This window comes from Dendrobates tinctorius, unplaced genomic scaffold (genome assembly GCF_039654945.1).
Source record: "Dendrobates tinctorius isolate UK_male_01 unplaced genomic scaffold, ASM3965494v1 ptg000250l, whole genome shotgun sequence".
Taxonomy (NCBI): domain Eukaryota; kingdom Metazoa; phylum Chordata; class Amphibia; order Anura; family Dendrobatidae; genus Dendrobates; species Dendrobates tinctorius.
In genome coordinates, this window is record NW_027361917.1 from 9,246,734 (window position 1) to 9,267,253 (window position 20,520).

Genomic DNA, 20,520 nt, shown 5'->3' on the forward strand with positions numbered 1-20,520 from the left:
ACTCATCTTTCCAACTTAGTCTCCCACATGGCTCATTCCCCTGTGGCTTTTTTTTCTCTTAAACACTGCAGCATTTCTGACTCAAACATACCTGGCTGATATCACACAATCAGCAATTCACAGGCAGTATTAACCTCTCTCATGTACTCTTTAACCACTGGATGCCTTATGGATTAACCCCTGAGTTGCTTAACTACTTTCTCTGCATAATATTGCTGCCTGACCTCCATGAGTTGAACTCATTTAGCTATGTCTATTTTTTTTTGCTCTCTTTTTGCTTCCATTTGCTGCTGTCGTAGTATATTTATGTATTTCCCTTAAGTTGTGTAAACTATGGAGCTACCTGGCAGCCCTGCAACAAAAGTCAGATTACTGTATATGGGGATAAAGGTGTAGATACAGGAGACCTCCTGGGTCTTGCTAAATGGAGTGGCAAAGTGCAAAGTCTGCCATTGAATATTATTTGTACATTGACAGAGGAGTAGCCCCAGAATTATGTATCAATGCAAAACCTTCAAGATCTCATCTCATAGTGCTTTAGGCTCTCACCCACACCCCTTACTGACTGTCATGAGATGTGATCTGGATTTTTTTAACTTTATTTTATTCACTTACAAAGTGCTATTAATTCCACAGCACTTTACAGACCTCAGTATCGATGGGGCCACACAATCTAAATTCCCTCTCAGTATGTCTTTGGAGTGTGGGAGGAAATGGGAGTACTCAGAGGAAACCCACGCAAACATGGGGATAATATATAAACTCCTTGTAGATGTTGTACTTGGTTGGATTTGAACTGAGGATCCAAGCACTTCAAAGCCATGTAAGAAGATAGACTGTTAGGCGTCGGGTTCCAGTCATTGCACAGCAGGAATCCCGAGCCTTGCATTCGGCAGTCTACTATTCCTCTCTGGCCACAGAGGAGGATGCCCAGCAGACTTGTCGATCCCGGCGCTCTGCTCAGACCAGCTCTGTGGGTTTGGTTGCTGCTGCCACCTCTGGTCCAGCTATAGCAACGCATGCTGGTCAGCAGCGAGCTACTACAGGGACTAAGTCCTCCTTTCAGTCCACTGAGCAAGCCCGTGGGACGATCTCTCATTGGAGATCGGAGGTCACATGCTCAGGTCCTTCTCCAGCTCAGATTAGACCATCAGGAAGGTCAGGAAGGTCCCGGAAGGACGCCACTATAAAAGGTTCGCATGGCCGCTCGGCCATGCGCTAGTATAGACTGCTGTTATGAATGGGTCACCGAGGAGGAGAGCAGGTCCAGGCTAAGCCACAGAAAACCAGAGAGGTTGGTACCTAAGTGGATTGCAGACCCCTGATACTATCCACACAACTAACAGTAGCGGTGGAGCGTACCTACGATGATCCTAGATGCCTCGGCACAGTCATAGCGCTAACTAAGCCTAAAGCAAGAAAGGGGAAATCTAAACTGCCCCAGAGCAGACCCCAAAAGAATAGATAGCCCCCAAACATATATTGTCGGTGAGACAAGATGAAAACACACACACAGGCAGGAAAATAAACTGAGCAAATTATGGGGCCCACACTGACTAGACAGGACAGGAAAGGAAAGACACTGTCTGCAATCACGCAAAAAACCCTGCAAAAAGTCCAACACGTCTGATGCAAAAAACACTGAAGTCACATGACTTTGCCCCCCACTATATCAGCACTCTGGTATATTCTGAAAGCAGAGTAAAAAGAGACCAATCTAATGGGGGATAAAACAAATTGGCACAAGCAGTAACATATGGGCGGTGATTCAGCACAGCCCCAGCCGGAGCTGGCAGACCCGCACCAAGAAGAGATAGACAAAACCAGATCAAATGCAAACAGAATAGCAAATAAGCCACTTAGCTGGTCATGCAGGGGCAGAGCTGGAGAAATCAGACCTCAGGAGGAACAGGATGCAAATCAGCAGGGATAGAGGGAGTCGGCTGCTTTAAATCCCAATCTGAAACCCCAGATATCCAATCGTCATCATCCTTATCAGGTGGCAAGCCTCTGTCAATCAGATCCGTTCCATTACCTCCAGTAACCACCAGAGGGAGCCCAGAAAGAGAACTTGCAACCCCTCTGTCGATCTGACCAGCTCCACTACCTTCAGTAATAACCAGAGGGAGGCCAGAAAGCGAATTCACAACAGTACCCCCGCCTTGAGGAGGGGTCACCGAACCCTCATCCACGCCACCAGGCCATTCAGGATGGGCCCGGTGAAAAGCACGATCCAATCTTTCGGCATGAATGTCAGAAGCAGAGACCCAAGAATTATCCTCCTGGCCAAAACCCTTCCATTTAACCAAATACTGGAGTCTCCGTCTAGCCAAATGAGAATCCAATATTTTCTCTACCTCATACTCCAAATTGCCTTTAACCAATACAGGGTCAGGAGGCGCCGCCATAGGAACTACTGGCTCCACAAACCTCTTCAGCAAAGATTTATGAAACACGTTATGGATCTTAAACGTAACTGGAAGAGCCAGTCGGAAAAAAATGGGATTAAGGATCTCCAAAATCTTATAAGGTCCTATGAATCTTGGCTTGAATTTTGGAGACGCAACCTTCATAGGAATAGTCTTTGAAGACAACCAAACCATACCACCCACTTTAACCCGGGGACCAATGGTCCTATGCCGGTTGGAAAACCGTTGGGCTTTTTCCTGAGAGTGGGACAACTTATCCACCACTTGGTCCCAAATCTGCTGCATTCTCTCTACCACAGAGTCCACACTTGGGCAGGCCAAAGATTCCACTTGCCCTGAAGAAAATCGAGGATGAAACCCAAAGTTACAGAAAAAGGGCGACATCAAAGTGGCAGAACTAGCTCTATTGTTTACCTCAAATTCAGCCAAGGGCAAAAATGAGACCCAGTCATCCTGATCAGCAGATATGAAACATCTCAAATAAGACTCCAAAGTCTGGTTTGTTCTCTCAGTCTGCCCATTGCTCTGAGGATGAAATGCAGAGGAGAAAGATAACTGAATTCTCAGTTTGGAATAAAAAGCTCTCCAAAATCTGGAAACAAACTGGACTCCTCTGTCTGACAAAATGTTTTCAGGAATCCCGTGCAACCGAACCACCTGTTGTAAAAACAAGGGCATCAACTCAGAAGAAGATGGCAATTTTGGGAGTGGTGCAAGATGGACCATCTTAGAAAATCTATCACAAATCACCCAGATAACAGTCATTCTCTGAGAGACAGGAAGGTCAGAAATAAAATCCATTGATATATGGGTCCATGGCCTCCTGGGCTCCGGCAGGGGCATCAACAACCCACTAGAATGATAACAGGGCTTGGATCGAGAACAAGTCCCACAGGACTGCACAAAATTCCTGATATCACGAGATAAGGCGGGCCACCAAAAAGACCGACTCACCAAATCTCTGGTACCAAAAATACCTGGATGACCAGCCAACGCGGAGCAATGAATTTCAGCTATTACTCTTTTCCTCCACTGGTCAGGGACATACAATTTGCCCACGGGGCAACGTTTAGGTTTGTCCTCCTGAAATTCCTCCAGGGCACGTCTCAAATCAGGTGAAATAGAGGAAAGAACTACACCCTCATTTAGAATGGTAGTAGGCTCGGTCACATCAAGAGAATCCACAAAGAAACTCCTAGAAAGGGCGTCCGCCTTAACATTCTTAGTGCCCGGAAGAAAAGAGACCACAAAATTAAAACGCGTGAAAAACAAGGCCCACCTAGCCTGTCTAGGATTCAAGCGTTTGGCTGGTTCAAGATAAATCAAATTCTTGTGATCGGTGAGGACCACAACTTGATGTCTAGTGCCCTCCAACCAATGTCTCCACTCTTCAAATGCCCATTTCATGGCCAACAATTCCTGATTCCCCATGTCATAGTTACATTCAGATGGGGAGAATTTTTGAGAAAAGAAGGCACAGGGATTCATCTTAGAAGTCACCGGATCTCTTTGGGACAAAATGGCTCCTGCACCAATCTCAGAAGCATCTACCTCCACCTAAAATGGGAGTGAGACATCAGGTTGCCGAAGAACCGGAGCAGAAGTGAATCTCCACTTAAGCTCCTGAAATGCCGAAACTGCCTCTGGAGACCAATTTACCACATCAGCGCCCTTTTTGGTCAAATCAGTCAGTGGTTTAACAATACCAGAAAAATTACTTATAAATTTATGGTAGAAATTTGCAAAACCCAAAAACTTCTGGAGAGCCTTCAAAGAAGTGGGCTGAACCCAATCATAAATGTCCTGTATCTTGGCCGGGTCCATTTCAATAGCCGACGCGGACAAAATGAATCCCAAAAATGAAATCCTCTGTACACCAAAGAGGCACTTCGATCCCTTAACATACAGAGAATTTTCCCTTAAAATCCGGAACACAGTCCGTACATGTTCCACATGAGAATCCCAATCACTGGAAAAGATCAAAATATCATCCAGATAAATGATCAAAAACTTATCCACAAAGTCCCAGAAAATATCATTCATAAAAGACTGGAAGACAGAAGGGGCAGTAGTGAGCCCAAAAGGCATCACCAGGTACTCAAAATGTCCCTCCGGAGTATTAAACGCCGTCTTCCATTCATGCCCGTGCTTGATGCGAATAAGGTTATACGCCCACCTGAGGTCAAGCTTGGTAAACCAACAGGCACTTTTAACTCTGGAAAATAAATCAGAAATCAAGGGTAATGGGTACTGATATTTAACAGTGATTTTGTTAAGGGAACGATAGTCAATACATGGCCTTAATGAACCATCTTTCTTGGCCGCAAAAAAACCCAGCACATAAAAGTGAAGAGGATGGTTTAATATGACCCTTCTCCAACGTCTCCTAGATATAAGATTGCATAGCATCATGTTAGGGTACCGATAAAGTGAAAAGCCGACCCTTGGGAAATTTACACCTGGGCATTAACTCAATTGCACAATCATAACTCCTATGAGGAGGCAAAAACGCAGACTTACTCTCATTAAATACATCAGAAAAATCAGCCAAATAGTCAGGAATATCATGAGACTGGGGAGAGGTGAAAACAGGAGTGTCATTAAGAACATATTGACAACTCCAACTCACCACAGACACAGATTTCCAATCCAAAACAGGATTATGAGTTTGCAACCAAGGAAAACCCAGAACACTAGTATCATGCAAATTGTGCAACACCAAAAATTTACAATTTTCTTGGTGGTCCGGGGCGACCCGCATTATCACCTGGGTCCAAAACTGGGGTTTATTCTCCGCCAAAGGAGTAGCATCAATACCCCTCAATGGGATAGGAGTCCGCAGGGTTATCATGGGAAAACCACAACGTTTAGCAAAGTCCAAATCCATCAGATTCAAAGCTGCTCCTGGATCTACAAATCCTTAGCGGAAAATGTAGACAAGGAGCAGATCAGGGCAATCGCCAAAAGAAACTTAGGCTGTACACTGCCCACCGCAAATGTGTGAGCAAAATGCTTTTCTCATTTAGGGCAGACAGAAATAGTATGAGAGGCGTCTCCACAGAAAAAACACAGCTTATTATGGCTTCTAAACTCCTGACGTTGCGCCCTAGACAAAACCCTATCACATTGCATGTGTTCAGACGTTCATTCGAAAGGCGGCAATCAACTTGAATGGCCAATGACATAGAATCGTCTAGACCAGAGGGAACAGGAAATCCCACCATAACATCTTTTATGGTTTCTGCCAAACACTTCCGAAAGAGAGCTGCTAGGGCATCGTCATTCCATTTAGTAAGGACCGCCCACTTTCGGAATTTTTGACAATATAACACTGCAGAATCCTGGCCCTGGTTCAATGTCAATAAGGTTTTCTCAGCTTGATCAAATAGCATTAGGTTCACCATACAACAACCCCAAGGCTTGAAAAAACGCGTCCACATTAGCCAGAATAGGATCTTCGGGTGTCAAAGAAAAGGCCCAATCCTGGGGATCGCCGCATAGCAGGGAGATGACAATTTTAACCTGCTGCACAGAGCTCCCTGATGAGTTAGGTTTCAAAGCAAAAACTAGTTTACAATTCTTAAAATTCAAAAATCTAGACCGATCCCCAAAAAATACATCAGGAGTAGGGATTTTTGGTTCAACAGCAGATGATTGAGCGAGATAGGCAGAATTTCCCCGCACTTCAGCAGCGAGCTGCTCAACACGATCAGACAATTGCTAAGTGTCCATTTAGAGAAAAAAATATCTCCTCCTGCAGCCCCAGAAAAAAAGAGGAAAATACTGTATATATATATATATATATATATATATATATATATATATAAAAAAATCCTGACACTTTTTTTTTAATTCTTTCCTTATTTGGAGTACCCTAGAGTCTACAGTTAGGCTGGTGATTCTGTTATGAATGGGTCACCGAGGAGGAGAGCAGGTTCAGGCTAAGCCACAGAAAACCAGAGAGGTTGGTACCTAAGCGGATTGCAGACCCCTGATCCTATCCACACAACTAGCAGTAGCTGTGGAGCGTACCTACGATGATCCTAGACGCCTCGGCACAGCCGGAGAGCTAACTAAGCCTAAAGCAAGAAAGGGGAAATCTAAACTGCCCCAGAGCAGACCCCAAAGGAATAGATAGCCCCCAAACATTTATTGTCGGTGAGACAAGATGAAAACACAAACACAGGCAGGAAAATAGACTGAGCAAATGATGGGGCCCACACTGACTAGAAAGGACAGGAAAAGAAAGACACTGTCTGCAATCACGCAAAAAACCCTGCAAAAAGTCCAACACATCTGATGCAAAAAACACTGAAGTCACACGACTTTGCCCCCCACTATATCAGCACTCTGGTATATTCTGAAAGCAGAGAAAAAAGAGACCAATCTCATGGGGGATAAAACAAACTGGCACAATCAGTAACATATGGGCGGTGATTCAGCACAGCCCCAGCCGGAGTTGGCTGACCCGCACCAAGAAGAGATAGACAAAACCAGATCAAATGCAAACAGAATAGCAAATAAACCACTTAGCTGAACATGCAGGGACAGAGCTGGAGAAATCAGATCTCAGGAGGAACAGGAAGCAAATCACCAGCAGGGATAGAGGGAGTCGGCTGTCTTAAATCCCAATCTGAAACCCCAGATCTCCAATCGTCATCACCCTTATCAGGTGGCAAGCCTCTGTCAATCAGATCCGCTCCATTACCTCCAGTAACCACCAGAGGGAGCCCAGAAAGAGAACTCGCAACCCCTCTGTCAATCTGACCAGCTCCACTACCTTCAGTAATAACCAGAGGGAAGCCAGAAAGCGAATTCACTTCAGACTGCATTACCAGACTATGAGGAGTGGGTGTTGTATGCATGTATGAATGGCTCTGGTGAATGACTCATTAAGAAACCCCTACCCTTGGTATGCATGTGATGTGCAGCCTAGCCTGTTAAGCGCCCAGGCTTAGGTGTAGGTAGAGGCAGAGTCTGAGACTGGCATCAGTGTCCACTGGTGGCTCTTCATGCCACGGTGCACGTGCTCGACACTGCACCATAGTCAGCCTCTATAGTGGCATCCGCAGGTGCGACACCGCGCACTCAGAAGGTCTAGAGGGACTCTGACCCCGTGTCCTTGGGGCAGAGTTCTGTGACCGCATACTGTGCGCTTCGTTGCCGAGCTCTGTGAGCTAAACAGGCTCTGGCATTTATGTTCTGCGGTAGTGCAGCTCTGTTAGGTAACAGAGTTCACCCTGTTCACACTGTGACCTTTTGTATACCGCTTTATACTTCCGCCATTACTGAGCAGCAGTTTACCACCCCTGCCCGGTGGACCCCGGTTGTGAAAGCACCTTACTATTATTTTATTATTTGGTGCGTTCTGTCAGCCCTAACATAGACAAGTGAGAAGATGCACACAGTTATTGGCTAACAGTGTCTACAAGTGAACACCGCCATCTGCTGGTCAGAGATAAAAGAGAAAGGAAAAGCAGAAATAAATACCTAGGCAGGAGCTCAAGAGTGAAGTTCATGTTCCCTTGGAAATTGGAGGAGACGCCTGGTCACATGACAGCCATGGTTCAGTTAATAAATATGAAAGACTGTGTGAGGGCCAAAAAGGGGTGGACTTGGCACCTGGACCTGTAGCAGGATGGTCGTGTAAGCAGCTGAGTTGGCTTACAGCCACCATTATGAAAGACCAGACCAGAGTAAAGTAATCAAGACATCAGACCCTAGTGAAAACCCGAGAGAGATCAGATCTGAGTAAAGACCTGAGAGATACCAGATACGAGTGAATACCCAAGAGACACCAGACCAGAGAGAAACCAGACCAAAAAGAGACCAGTCCCAAGTGAAGTCTAGAGAGAGACCAGACCCAAGTGAAGACCTGAGAGAGGCCAGACTCAAGTAAAGACCGGAGAGAGGCCAGACCCTAGTGAAAACCAGAGAGTAACCAGACCTGAGTAAGACCTGAGAGAGAGCGCAGCTGGGAGAGCTGTGCTGAGTGAGCAGAATCAGCTGAGATACAGTTGATGGAGGGAGAGCAGAGGGACTTTTGTGTGATCCATCTCTTCCAGTGTAGATGTACAGTACAAAGAGGGGACTGGTGTGCCAAGTGTGCAAAGTAACCCACCAATCTGTGACTTATGGCCTAGAGGGTAGTACAGTCATGGCCAAAAGTTTTGAGAATGACACAAATATTAATTTTTACAAAGTCTACTGCTTCATTTTTTCTAATGGCAATTTGCATATACTCCAGAATGTTATAAAGAGTGATCAGCTTAACAGCAATTACTTGCAAAGTCAATATTTGCCTAGAAAATTAACTTTATCCCCCAAAACACATTTCAACATCATTGCAGCCCTGCCTTAAAAGGAGCAGCTAACATCGTTTCTGTGATTGCTCCATTAACACAGGTGTGGGTGTTGATGAGGACAGGGCTGGAGATCAATCTGTCATGATTAAGTAAGAATGACACCACTGGACACTTTAAAAGGAGACTGGTGCTTGGCATCATTGTTTCTCTTCTGTTAACCATGGTTATCTCTAAAGAAACACGTGCAGTCATCATTGCACTGCACAAAAATGGCCTAACAGGGAAGAGTATCGCAGCTAGAAAGATTGCACCTCAGTCAACAATCTATCGCATCATCAAGAACTTCAAGGAGAGAGGTTCCCTTGTTGCCAAAAAGGCTCCAGGGCGCCCAAGAAAGACCAGCAAGCGCCAGGACCGTCTCTTAAAAGTGTTTCAGCTGCGGGATCGGGCTACCAGCAGTGCAGAGCTTGCTCAGGAATGGCAGCAGGCAGGTGTGCATCTGCACGCACTGTGAGGCGGAGACTCTTGGAGCAAGGCCTGGTCTCAAGGAGGGCAGCAAAGAAACCACTTCTCTCCAGAAAAAACATCATGGACAGACTGATATTCTGCAAGAGGTACAGGTAGTGGACTGCTGAGGACTGGGGTAAAGTCATTTTCTCTGATGAATCCCCTTTTTGATTGTTTGGGACATCTGGAAAATGGCTTATTCGGAGAAGACCAGGTGAGCGCTACCACCAGTCTTGTCTCATGCCAACTGTCAAGCATCCTGAAACCATTCATGTGTGGGGCTACTTCTCAGCCAAGGGAATGGGCTCTCTCTTAGTCTTGCCTAAAAACACAGCCATGAATAAAGAATGGTACCAGAATGTCCTCCAAGAGCAACTTCTCCCAACCGTCCAAGAGCAGTTTGGCGATCAACAATGCCTTTTTCAACATGATGGAGCACCTTGCCATAAAGCAAAGGTGATAACTAAATAGCTCAGGGAACAAAACATAGAGATTTTGGGACCATGGCCTGGAAACTCCCCAGATCTTAATCCCATTGAGAACTTGTTGTCAATCATCAAGAGACGGGTGAACAAACAAAAACCTTCAAATTCAGACAAAATAAAAGCATTGATTTTGCAAGAATGGACTGCTATCAGTCAGGATTTGATCCAGAAGTTGATTGAGAGCATGCCAGGGAGAATTGCTGAGGTTCTGAAGAAGAAGGGTCAACACTGCAAATACTGACTTGCTGCATTAACTCATTCTAACTGTCAATATAACCTTTTGTTACTCATAATATGATTGCAATTATATTTCTGTATGTGATAAAAACATCTGACAAACACACATAAAAACCAGAGGCCAGCAGATCATGTGAAAATATAATATTTGTGTCATTCTCAAAACTTTTGGCCATGACTGTACTGTCGTCCCACATTAGGGCCTGTTTTACATTCTGACTGCCTAGATAGTGACGACAGTGAAGGGTCTGGTAGTGATAGTTTTGCCCTTTTAGCTAGGTTATTAAGACTAAGACCTCACTGACGATAACAGTTTTTTAACGGTACTGAATTACTGCATTTTCTTTGTAACATAACTTGTTTAATTTTTCACTATGTGTTATTTATTTCCTGATATTACACTGAAGGCACCCTTTCAATTGTCTTAATCTAATAAATAGTTGTTTGCTTAAATACCATTGTCTCCTCATTGCACTGTTGCGTCTGCCTAACTGTTAATAGCTACTGTGCTAACCACTGAGCCATCGAGCTACATGCTTGTGATAGGTCTGCCTCATACAGGGAGATAAGTACATGTTCTGAGAGAAAAATGTACAATATGTATGCAAGTTTTGTGGAAAAGAAACCAACCATTTATTGCCACACTAATTTGCCTTGAATGGGGGGGAGCAGCATTGGCAAAATTCAAGCAGGGACTATCACATTTGGAGTTTTTGCCATTGTCCTACTGTATGTAAAAGAAGGTAAAAGATGGAAGGCATAGCATATTTTAAAGAGAATCTGTCAGCAGGTTTTTAGTGCTTAATCTGATAGCAGCATAGCATATTGCATTAATACTACAAGACTGCATCTTGCATGCCAAACCGTCAGTCTAATCTGTGTAACCTTGGCCCACCACTTCTTAGGCCTCTTTCACACATCAGTTTTTTGCCGTCAGGCGCGATCCGGCTTTTTTTTGTAAAACCGGATCCGGCAAAATGCAATGCCGGTTCCAGTTTTTCCCCATTGACTTGCATTAGCACCGGATCGTGCCGGATGGCATTGCGTTTCATCCGTTTTTTGCCGGATCCGGCTACTTGTCTCATTCCGGCGTCTGGAAAAAACGGCTACTGTAACGTTTTTTGTCTCCGGCGAAAAAGCCGGAAGCGCCGGATCCGGCGCTTCCAGCTTTTTGCTACAATGAAAGTCTATGGGCGTCGGAATGCGCCGGATCCAGAAAAAGACGGATCCAGCCACCGGATCCGTTTTTTTAAGTCTGCGCATGCTCAGATCCATTTGGCCAGCCCCCAGAAACAGATATAACCTGCTAGATGGATCCAGCAAAAAAACGGATCCGTTTCTACAGTTCTCCAAAATTTATGCCGGATCCATTTTTTCTAAAAATAGCCGGATCCTGCCTGACGGCAAAAAACTGATGTGTGAAAGTAGCCTTATTGAATCAATATCATCAGAACTGATAACATGATATAACCAAATTAGACAACAAGGCTATATGCCAAAAAACAGGCCCTACTTAATTACAAAAATGGATCCCCCTAACATGTCAAATCCTACAAAGACATAGAGTCAATGGTCTACCAAATTAATTAATCAAAAGTTTATTACATTTTGCAAGAAAGTGGCATAAAAATATACATACATGCTAAAAAGACAACAGCGAAGACTCAGTTGATTATGGCATGTAGTCCACTCATATATAGTAGGCAGGAGCATTATAGATCTTAAATGCATATATTTACATAAAAGTGCAGATGCATATTATGTCACATCATAAATGTAGATAGCTTAAAATAAGTGCAGATAATGTAGATATGACAAAGTTGTTAAGTCACTTTGCACTCAATTCATATCTAACGAATAACCATAATACCAATGGTAAAGTAATACTAGAGATGAACGACTTTGCCTTTTTTAGGGTCGAGTCGGGTTTCATGAAACCCGACTTTCTCAAAAATCGAGTCAAACGAAATCGGCCAACTATAGGGAAAAGTCGTGAAACATGTGTAGGGAAGGTGACCTGATGGACGGACGGACTAGTCAGAGTGAAGAAGGAAAGGTTTGCACAGTGTAGGTAGGTGTCAGTTATTACAGTGAGGAAACAGCTAGGAAAGTGTTGTGGACGTGCAGTACCTTGGGTTGACCATTAGATGGCAGGGAGGAGTGTGAGCAAAGGACTTGACATCAGCTTAGGGCTTTAGAAACCGTTGGTCATTGTGGGCGGGGTTACAGTGACAGGGGACCGGGAGAGCTATAAATACTGAGGGAGGGTTCCAGAAGGTTCCAGTCCCCAGGGGGAGCTCCAGTGACAAGAGGACTGCGACAGTCTGTGCGCTGTGAGGGGAATCTAAACCAGGGGGACTGAGGAGAGAGAACGTCAGGGGGGTTGTCCTGATAGGAAGAACCGCAGAAGGGACGAGGCACTGGGTGTGAGACACCGTATTTGTCACGACGACTGATCAGTGGAAGCGCTGTTGGTTTAAGGGCCTAAGGCGGCCACAGTGACGGACCTGTCAGGAGCGTCGACGAGTGAAGAGGGGACGGTGTGTGCATACAAGTCCCCCAGTGTAACGTGCGGTGTGTAAGAAGCGGCTCTCGAAACGGAGGGCCGTGAGGTAAAGGAAGTACGGTGTGCTCTGAGGCCGTCAGACGGACGGCGAGTGAAATAAACTTGGACCTGTTGCACCCAGAAATCTGCCTCCATCGTGTCTCTGTTTTTATCTCTGCACGGTAAGAAGAGGGACCACCCCCCCAGCTCGGCCCACACCTCTACACATGAAACCCAATGCAAGTGAATGGGGAGAAAAGTCGGCAGTGAGTGGAGGACTGTAAACACACTTGGCATGATTTTAACCCTAGAGGCGGCAAAATCTCTCTCTTCTCTCTCTTTTCTCTCTCTCCCTCTCCCTCTCCCTCTCCATCTCCCTCTCCCTCTCCCTCTCTCTCTCCCCCTCCCTCTCTCTCTCCCTCTCCCTCTCTCTCTCTCTCTCCCACTCCCACTCTCACTCCCGCTACGCTTCTCTCATTGGCTGAAAAAAGTCAAGTGCAAGCATTCAGCGAAACCCGACTTTGGCGCTTGGGTCGCCAACCGCATGGCCAACTTCACACTGTGGTCGGGTTTCATTTCATGAAACCCGACTTTGGCGAAAGTCGGCGACTTTTGAATCTGGCCAACCTGTTTCGCTCAACTCTAAGTAATACATATGAACATGTGCAAACAACTGCTTATGCTATCCCCATGGGATGACGTGAGTAATTACTTTTGATGTATTAATTTGGTTGACCATTGACTCCATGTCTTTTAAAATTCCCCGCCACTGATAAGCAAGTCTTAGCTCTATTACATTCACACTAGACAAAACAGGTATTCTATGAAAACTACACTGAGCAAGTGACACATCCATAGAATCAGGTTTTCTTGCCTCAAATTACTCTTTAATCACATTATATACATTCATGGCTGAAAGTGTCGGCACCCATGAAATTGTTCCCAGAAAATGAAGTATTTCTCCCAGAAAATTATTGCAATTACACATATTTTGTTATACACATGTTTACTTCAAGGGTGCCAACACTTTTGGCCATGATTGTACCAAAAACCTGCTGACAGATTCCCTTTAAGTCTTCTTTATACCTCTTGGCAGTACAGTATAAGGCTATTAGAAAAATCTTGTAACAATTTTAGCAGGAACAGCTTTGCAGAAATAGAATTACAGATATTAGAGGTAATCCTTAGTAGAAGTCAAACCTCCGTGCAAAAAATAGCTAATCTGCAAATTACTTGATGCATAATACACCCTGCTGTACATTTAATGTAAATCTCTCCTTTCAGAATGTAGAATATCCATCATTAATTCTTAACTGCTACTTGAATAAAGGAGTTGAGAGAATAAAAATATCAAGTAGGATTTTACTGTATCGTAAGATTTCGCTATAAATAGAAAGTACTCAATTGGCACGCTTTGTTTCATAATGCTGTATGAGTAATATCTGCAACGTAGAGTATTATCTAATTATGGAAATGATTACTTATTACACAGTAAAATTGTTAAAACATGTTAACTAGCCATCAGGTTGTATGTACGGTATTTATTCCTATGTAAATACACATTTATGTAATGACTAACTTCTTAATTTATCTCGATAGTTGCTTAAGCTTTATTTTTCTAATTCCGAACTCCTAATCTTTTATATAAATAGTGTAGGATGTATCATTGAGGACATTGATGATGTGCAGTGATCAGTTGAGGATTTTGGCTTGTTGTTGTGCAGCCAAGTAAATGGTGACAAGCAGAGAGGATAGAGGTAACACCAATGGAATTATGGGGATTTAGCAGGTGAACAAATAGCCTTTTATAATTCTATTTCATAAACCCTTTGAGCAAATTTTGTTGAACCCTGGAAAACCTTTTTAAAAGGAATCTGTCACCAAGTTTTTGCTACCTCATCTGAGAGCAAAATAATCTAGGAAAAGACCCTGATTTCAGCGATGTATCACTTAGTTTACTTGGTGCAGTACTTGTGACAGAAACAGAGTTTTTGGATAAAGCATGTAGCAGAGCTCAGAAAGCTGACCCCGACAACACCACAGCTTTCTCTGTGCATTGTATATTGACAGTGAGCCGCTTATCATAGGAAGGGGTGTGGTAAGATCAATTGGCATAAGAGAGCTAGTCTGGGCAGTAATTATGTCCTGATAATAATGTGGCACCCCTGAGGGTTCAGTCACCACAGAGGTACTGCACCACAGCTAGAGGTGTGGTATTTCGCTTTCAGGTAAGGAGGTGGCACTACCCAGAACCCAGACACTTACATCCAACACTGTACCTCTCAGGGCCCGGGAGGAGCTAGGTTGAGGGTGTGGGTGGAGAAAGTAGTAGGGGAAGAGTCAGAGAGAGTTGTCATGGAAACAAGAGACAGTTGGAGGGAGGTAGGGGAGAGGAGCACGTCCCTAGACTAGCGCAAAGTGAGGGAAAAGAGAAGAGAAATAAGGGGTCCTAGGAGAAGTGAGGAATCCACCTGTGGCGCCCGAATCCACGCTGACTGTAGTCGGGTGGAGGGACCAGGTCGCAGTAGGGGACCAGCCACAGACTAGTGGAGAAAATGAGGACTCAGCTAACCGGAGGCTACAGTATGTGCATGTGCTGCAGCCACATCTGCAACAATCGCTGAAAAGGCAGCCGTATAGGATCAAGTGGACCTAGAGTACATCGCCCGACAGAATCCGAGGCTGCTGGCTCGGGCACTGTGTGAAGGTGCAGGGCAGAAGAGGAGGAAGCCAGTGCAGAGAGACGGCCAGGAAAGGAACATCAGAAGGGGGTTCTGACAACGGTGTACCCCAAATTACTTGAGAGCTGGCTGGACCACTGACCCGGAGGACACAGCACCCCGGCTGGGGAATGTAACTGGAGAACTGTGAGCAAAAGTGTGGAAACTGCACTCCGCTGTGTCCTGGAATTATTTACTGCATCACCTGCCTTGCACCACAACCACCATCATCATCTCTAACACCTATAACTGCTCTGGGGCTTAGCTATGCCTGTGGAGAGCTCTAACAGCTCTGCTGCATCACCAACAGCCCCAGCGGTCTCTTTTGCAGCGTCGGATATCACCTTCATTGCCGAACACCACGGGTAGCATCACGAATATATTTCCCCATAAACTACTATCCCCATCTTTTCGTCACAGACCGGGTCATCGCTGCCGTGACATATCCCCTGAAAGACTGACCGGCCTGGTACCGAGTAATGCCAGCCCTAGGGGGCATTGCAACAAAACCTTCATTGCATGGAAACAACAGCACAAAGCCTAATAAGTGACAGAACCCTGAAATCTGTGCCTCAGCTGCTACATCATGCCATCTTCAGATTACATGGCAAAAACCTGCTTACATACTTTTGTTTAAGCTACCCCTAGTGGCAGCTCCAGGCACCCCCAAAATATGTCATGTAAAGTGTACCTGTCTTTTCAGGTGGCTTTTCAGAATAAGATGCAGTGTGTCTATATGAGGAAAAGTACTGTTACTGGCCATTATATGGTTTAAAACATGAGCAAATTGTTTCAAAGGATCCTGTTCCAGCGGTCATGTCAGTGCTTCGTTACTGCTAAATGGGAGTCCTGCGATTCACATCCTACCTGCATGAATCCCCAGTGCATTTTCTGTTTTGTAGGCCCAGAGTAACTTCAAGCATGTGTCATGCCTCAATGATGAAGTCTTGCTAGACCAACAAATCAGAAGAGATGTGGTGGAACCTACAGAGTACAAAAAGAAGCAATCTCAAAAATTATCAACATTTCTTAATTACAAAATACATCAATAAAATAAAAATAGTAAACTGATATAGGTCACCGCAAAATGTGCAAAATAATACTGAACAGACATACAGAAGCACGAGAAAAACTGTGCACCCTAAAATGGATGCTCGAACAAAATAGCTTACTTCGCGTACAGTGGATACGGAAAGTATTCAGACCCCTTTAAATTTTTCACTCTTTGTTTTATTGCAGCCATTTGGTAAATTCAAAAAGTTCATTTTTTTCTCATTAATGTACACTGCACCCCATCTTGACTGAAAAAAACAGAAATGTAGAAATTTTTGCAAATTTATTAAAAAAGAAAAACTGAAATATCAGGTAACTTGTGAGAAATGTTACTGTAGCACAACAGGTTAAAGTTGATGACCGCCACCTTCCCAGTACAGGGTCACACGAGTCGATGTGTTTCGCTACGACCACAGTATTCTAGCTGCACTCTTGTGAAACAATGTAAAGGAGCTCCACCAGTTACCACCTTACTAAGTACCCCAGCCCAGCTGATCCTGTCTCTTTTCACACTGATGTCCTGGTCTGGCTAACACTAAAAAACTTGTTCTGTAGGTGCCTCAACTTGCCTGCTAAAGGGGAAAACTGTCGTCTCTGTTTCTAGATACTGCAGAATCTTACTACCTTCTCTTGAGTCTTGCTCTTCTTTTCACACACAGAAAATGGCTCCAATGCAGAGAGTAGTCCTCCTTTTCTCTAGCTCCACTCAAACTCTATAAAAATCTAAAAACTAACTCCCATTCCCTAATTAACACCTCTCCAACCCTGGGCTTGCTCTATAGTTCACCCTGTTAACAGTTACCCCTGTACCAGGAAAATGTCAACTTTCAGGAGGATAAAACTTATAAAACAACAAATCACATAAAATACAGATTCAAGGGTCTTCAGAGGGGGATGTTCCAAATCGTAACCTCATTTACAGAGGCACTGGGCATTCTGACAGAAGTTTTTTTGAAGGGCTCTAGTCTGGTAGCCACAGATTACCGATGTGGCCACTTGACAAAGGACTTATGAATCAATTTTAGCATCTTTGCTTGTTTTGTAACCTGCATTTTATTATTAGTTTTCCCATGAGCAGGCTGTATAGCAACAACAGCTTTAAAAACATTAAACTGTGGCACTGAGCAGTGCAGCTGTGAATTCAGCAATGGATGAGAAAAACAGTTACCAGAATGTAGTAGCATAATCTTTCTGTTTTGGGGAATTTCCCTCTTACTTTGCTTCTCACACTGAGCCTCTATCTTACGGCTCTTTCTATAAATTTCAACATATTGTTGTAATCTGACACCTAAGTGAGCTGGTAATCAGTTTTGTAACCATCAGGACATATTTGAGCTATTTTTCGTAGTGAATGACAAGATTAGAAGAGCACATAAGTGGTGAAAAATGGAAAATAAATATTACAAAGCTTCGTATATTTTCTTGATCTAATGATTTATGCAAAGTTTTTTGAAACAACAGAGACAATTTACTGGTTATATTACTAGAAATAAATTAATCTGCACAGACCTTTTCAGATTAACATAACAAAATTATATTAAAGATGCATATTAAGTTTGAGATTTGAGGGCGTACATCAAACTTGCTTTTTTTCCTATCCACAATAGTTTATAAAATATAAAATCTTGAGCATACTATTTTCATCTACATTTGGCTGTCTGCCCTACTTACAGTCCCTAGATCCTCTATTCTCGCAGTGGTCAAACCCCAGGTCATTTCTCTTCTGGGACATAGACTCTAACCATGAAAGTGTAATGCTTCTTAGAAAATTTATATTTTAGACTTATACAGAACAGTTTCCATTTGATTTGTATTTTAGAACATGCTTAGTAATACAGATCAAGTCTTTTCTTTAGTCATTTTAAAGCATTTTCCGCCCTCTTTTGAATAAACTTCTATGGCTTTCATGGAGCGGATCATCCAGAGAGAGGTTTGAATATTGTGAACAAAGCGTGTACAAAGCATTTTCTATTCTTGTTTAAAATGATTGTAATGAGTTCGGGCAGAGTCACCTTCATCTTTACTTCTGCAAATGGTTTTAAACTTTTACCATCTGTTGTTTCCAATCACTGTGCTCTGTAATGGTGATAAAAGATCTGTAGATTTTTCTCCTCTTCTCTATTAAGGCAGTACTCACTATAATGCGCTCTGCGGGTTATTTGAAAAGTGGTGATTAGACCCTTCTCCACCTATTACAGTCTTATCTTTTTCATCTGTAACACAATCTCGCAAGTCAATTACTGTATTATCGTCTATACTGTAGGTTCATCTTGTTGTACTAACTTTTGAGTATTGAAGGATAAAATGCAGAGTACTTTGAGTATTTGTACAATTAATACTAAGAATTACTAATTTATTTGCTTATTGGCAGTTAACTAATATAATTTTGAAATGTAGACTATTTGATCCTGTTTGTGATCCTCATAGTTACATTTCCAATGACATTCCTAAAAATGTTTATCCTCCATTCAGATCACTGTTATCCCTAGAATTGGAAAGCCAGCATTTGTGAAGAAGAATGATTTTGCATCATGATATTACATCATCTTCATTAAAAGTCATGTGACTTAGAACTCCCGAGGTCAATTCAAGACTATTACTTAACCCTTATGGTAAATGCCATAAAACAAAAAAGGAAAACAAAAATCAAGATACCAGATTTGCATTTGCAAAATGCAAGTACTCATACGGCTAAGATGTTTGAAAAATAATTGTGTTATGGCTCTTGGAAGAAGAGGATGAAAAACGGAGATCTAAAATGGAAAGCCACGAAAGAGATAATGTTCATTGAATTATATGAGTTGTGCGTCACCCTTATATTAGGATCATCACATTTTCCTGTACATAGATTTTTTTTTTTTAACAATTCAGGATCTCATCTCAGTAAAAGTAAAAAAAAAAACAGGTATATATTTTTACAAGATGGTGCACAACTCATTTTGAAGTGGGTACTTGCATCTTTCAGTTGCACGTAAATTCATGACTTTTCAAAGTTTTTATCTTGGCATGAAGGCTTTGATGCATCATGTCCCAAGGCTAGAGAATCTGAAAATGTTCAAGTTTATTAAAGTGGTTTATGCTGTTAGATAAATCTGTCTAATTTACACCACCTATTATTTGGCTTCCTTTGTTCAAAAAATTTGTGTCAAAATTTTGGTGCATTGTTTCACATTAGGCTACAACCTCTTTGGGTGAACAGAAGACAGCACCCTCTTGTCAGACAAGGCACAAGAAATATCTAAAACACATAATATATGATGCAACATGGTAACCCATTGGTTAGCATAGTAGCTTTGCAGAAACTACCAGGGACAATATCTGCAAGAACTTTGCATGTTCTCCCCATTTTCACCACAATTCTGGTGCATTTAGTTTCTTAATTGTAACCTGTCACGTGAAAAGTTGCTATTAACCTGCATATTTGGAGGTAATCTGTAGGTTAACAGCGTTCTCTAGCTGCCCGTACTTAGAGCCTCGCTGCCTAGAGAAAATGAGCTTTATTCCTCCTAGTAGTATTCGATGTTCATTCAAGAATGTGGTGCCGGCACGGGATCGGTCACCGCTCTATGTATAAAGAGCGGCAGCTGTGACCTGTGCCCTCTGGCACTGACTGCCAGACGACATTAATCCTGAGCCTGCTGTCAGTCAGTGCCAGGGGTGCAGTTACAGCTACAGTTCTCAATACACAGAGCGATGACTGAACCAGCACTGGCCACAGCTCTATGACTGGAACCTGAAAGCTGCTGGGAGGAGTAAAGTTAATTTCCACCTGGCAGTGGGGCTTTATGTGCGGGCACCGAGCAGGTTCAAAATGCTAATAAACCTGAAGAGTAACCACATATCTGCATGTTAGTAGTGTTCCCTTTACATATTCCTCATCTTTTTCAGTATACCTGTCCTGTGTGAGGGAATATAAGAAATTTGCCATCATCATTTGTGGCTTTTCTAAAAGTTGCAAATAGTGTCGCAACTTTACTGCAGTGCCCTCCAAGAGTGATTTTTTTATAAGCATAAAATATTGGTGCAATTTTTGCAACATTTTAGCTGAAAATGTGACTTTTTGTGCTAAAAAAGTCACAAAGCAGTCTCAGAGACAGAAATTTAGAGCATTTTTAATTTTGAGCAGAATTTATGAACTGCATGCAGAATTTTGATGAATTTGCTGCAAAGAAAAACAGTGACTATTACAAGATAAAAAAAGTAAGTTAAAAAAACTGCAAATTTTGAATTGGGCCCATC

General features: G+C 43.1%; 1 protein-coding gene across 3 annotated transcripts in view; it reads left to right on the top strand.

Moving 5' to 3' along the window:
* SYNDIG1 (synapse differentiation inducing 1) overlaps positions 1–20,520 on the top strand; it is a 350,727-nt gene that overhangs the window by 186,718 nt on the left and 143,489 nt on the right. The window lies entirely within an intron of this gene.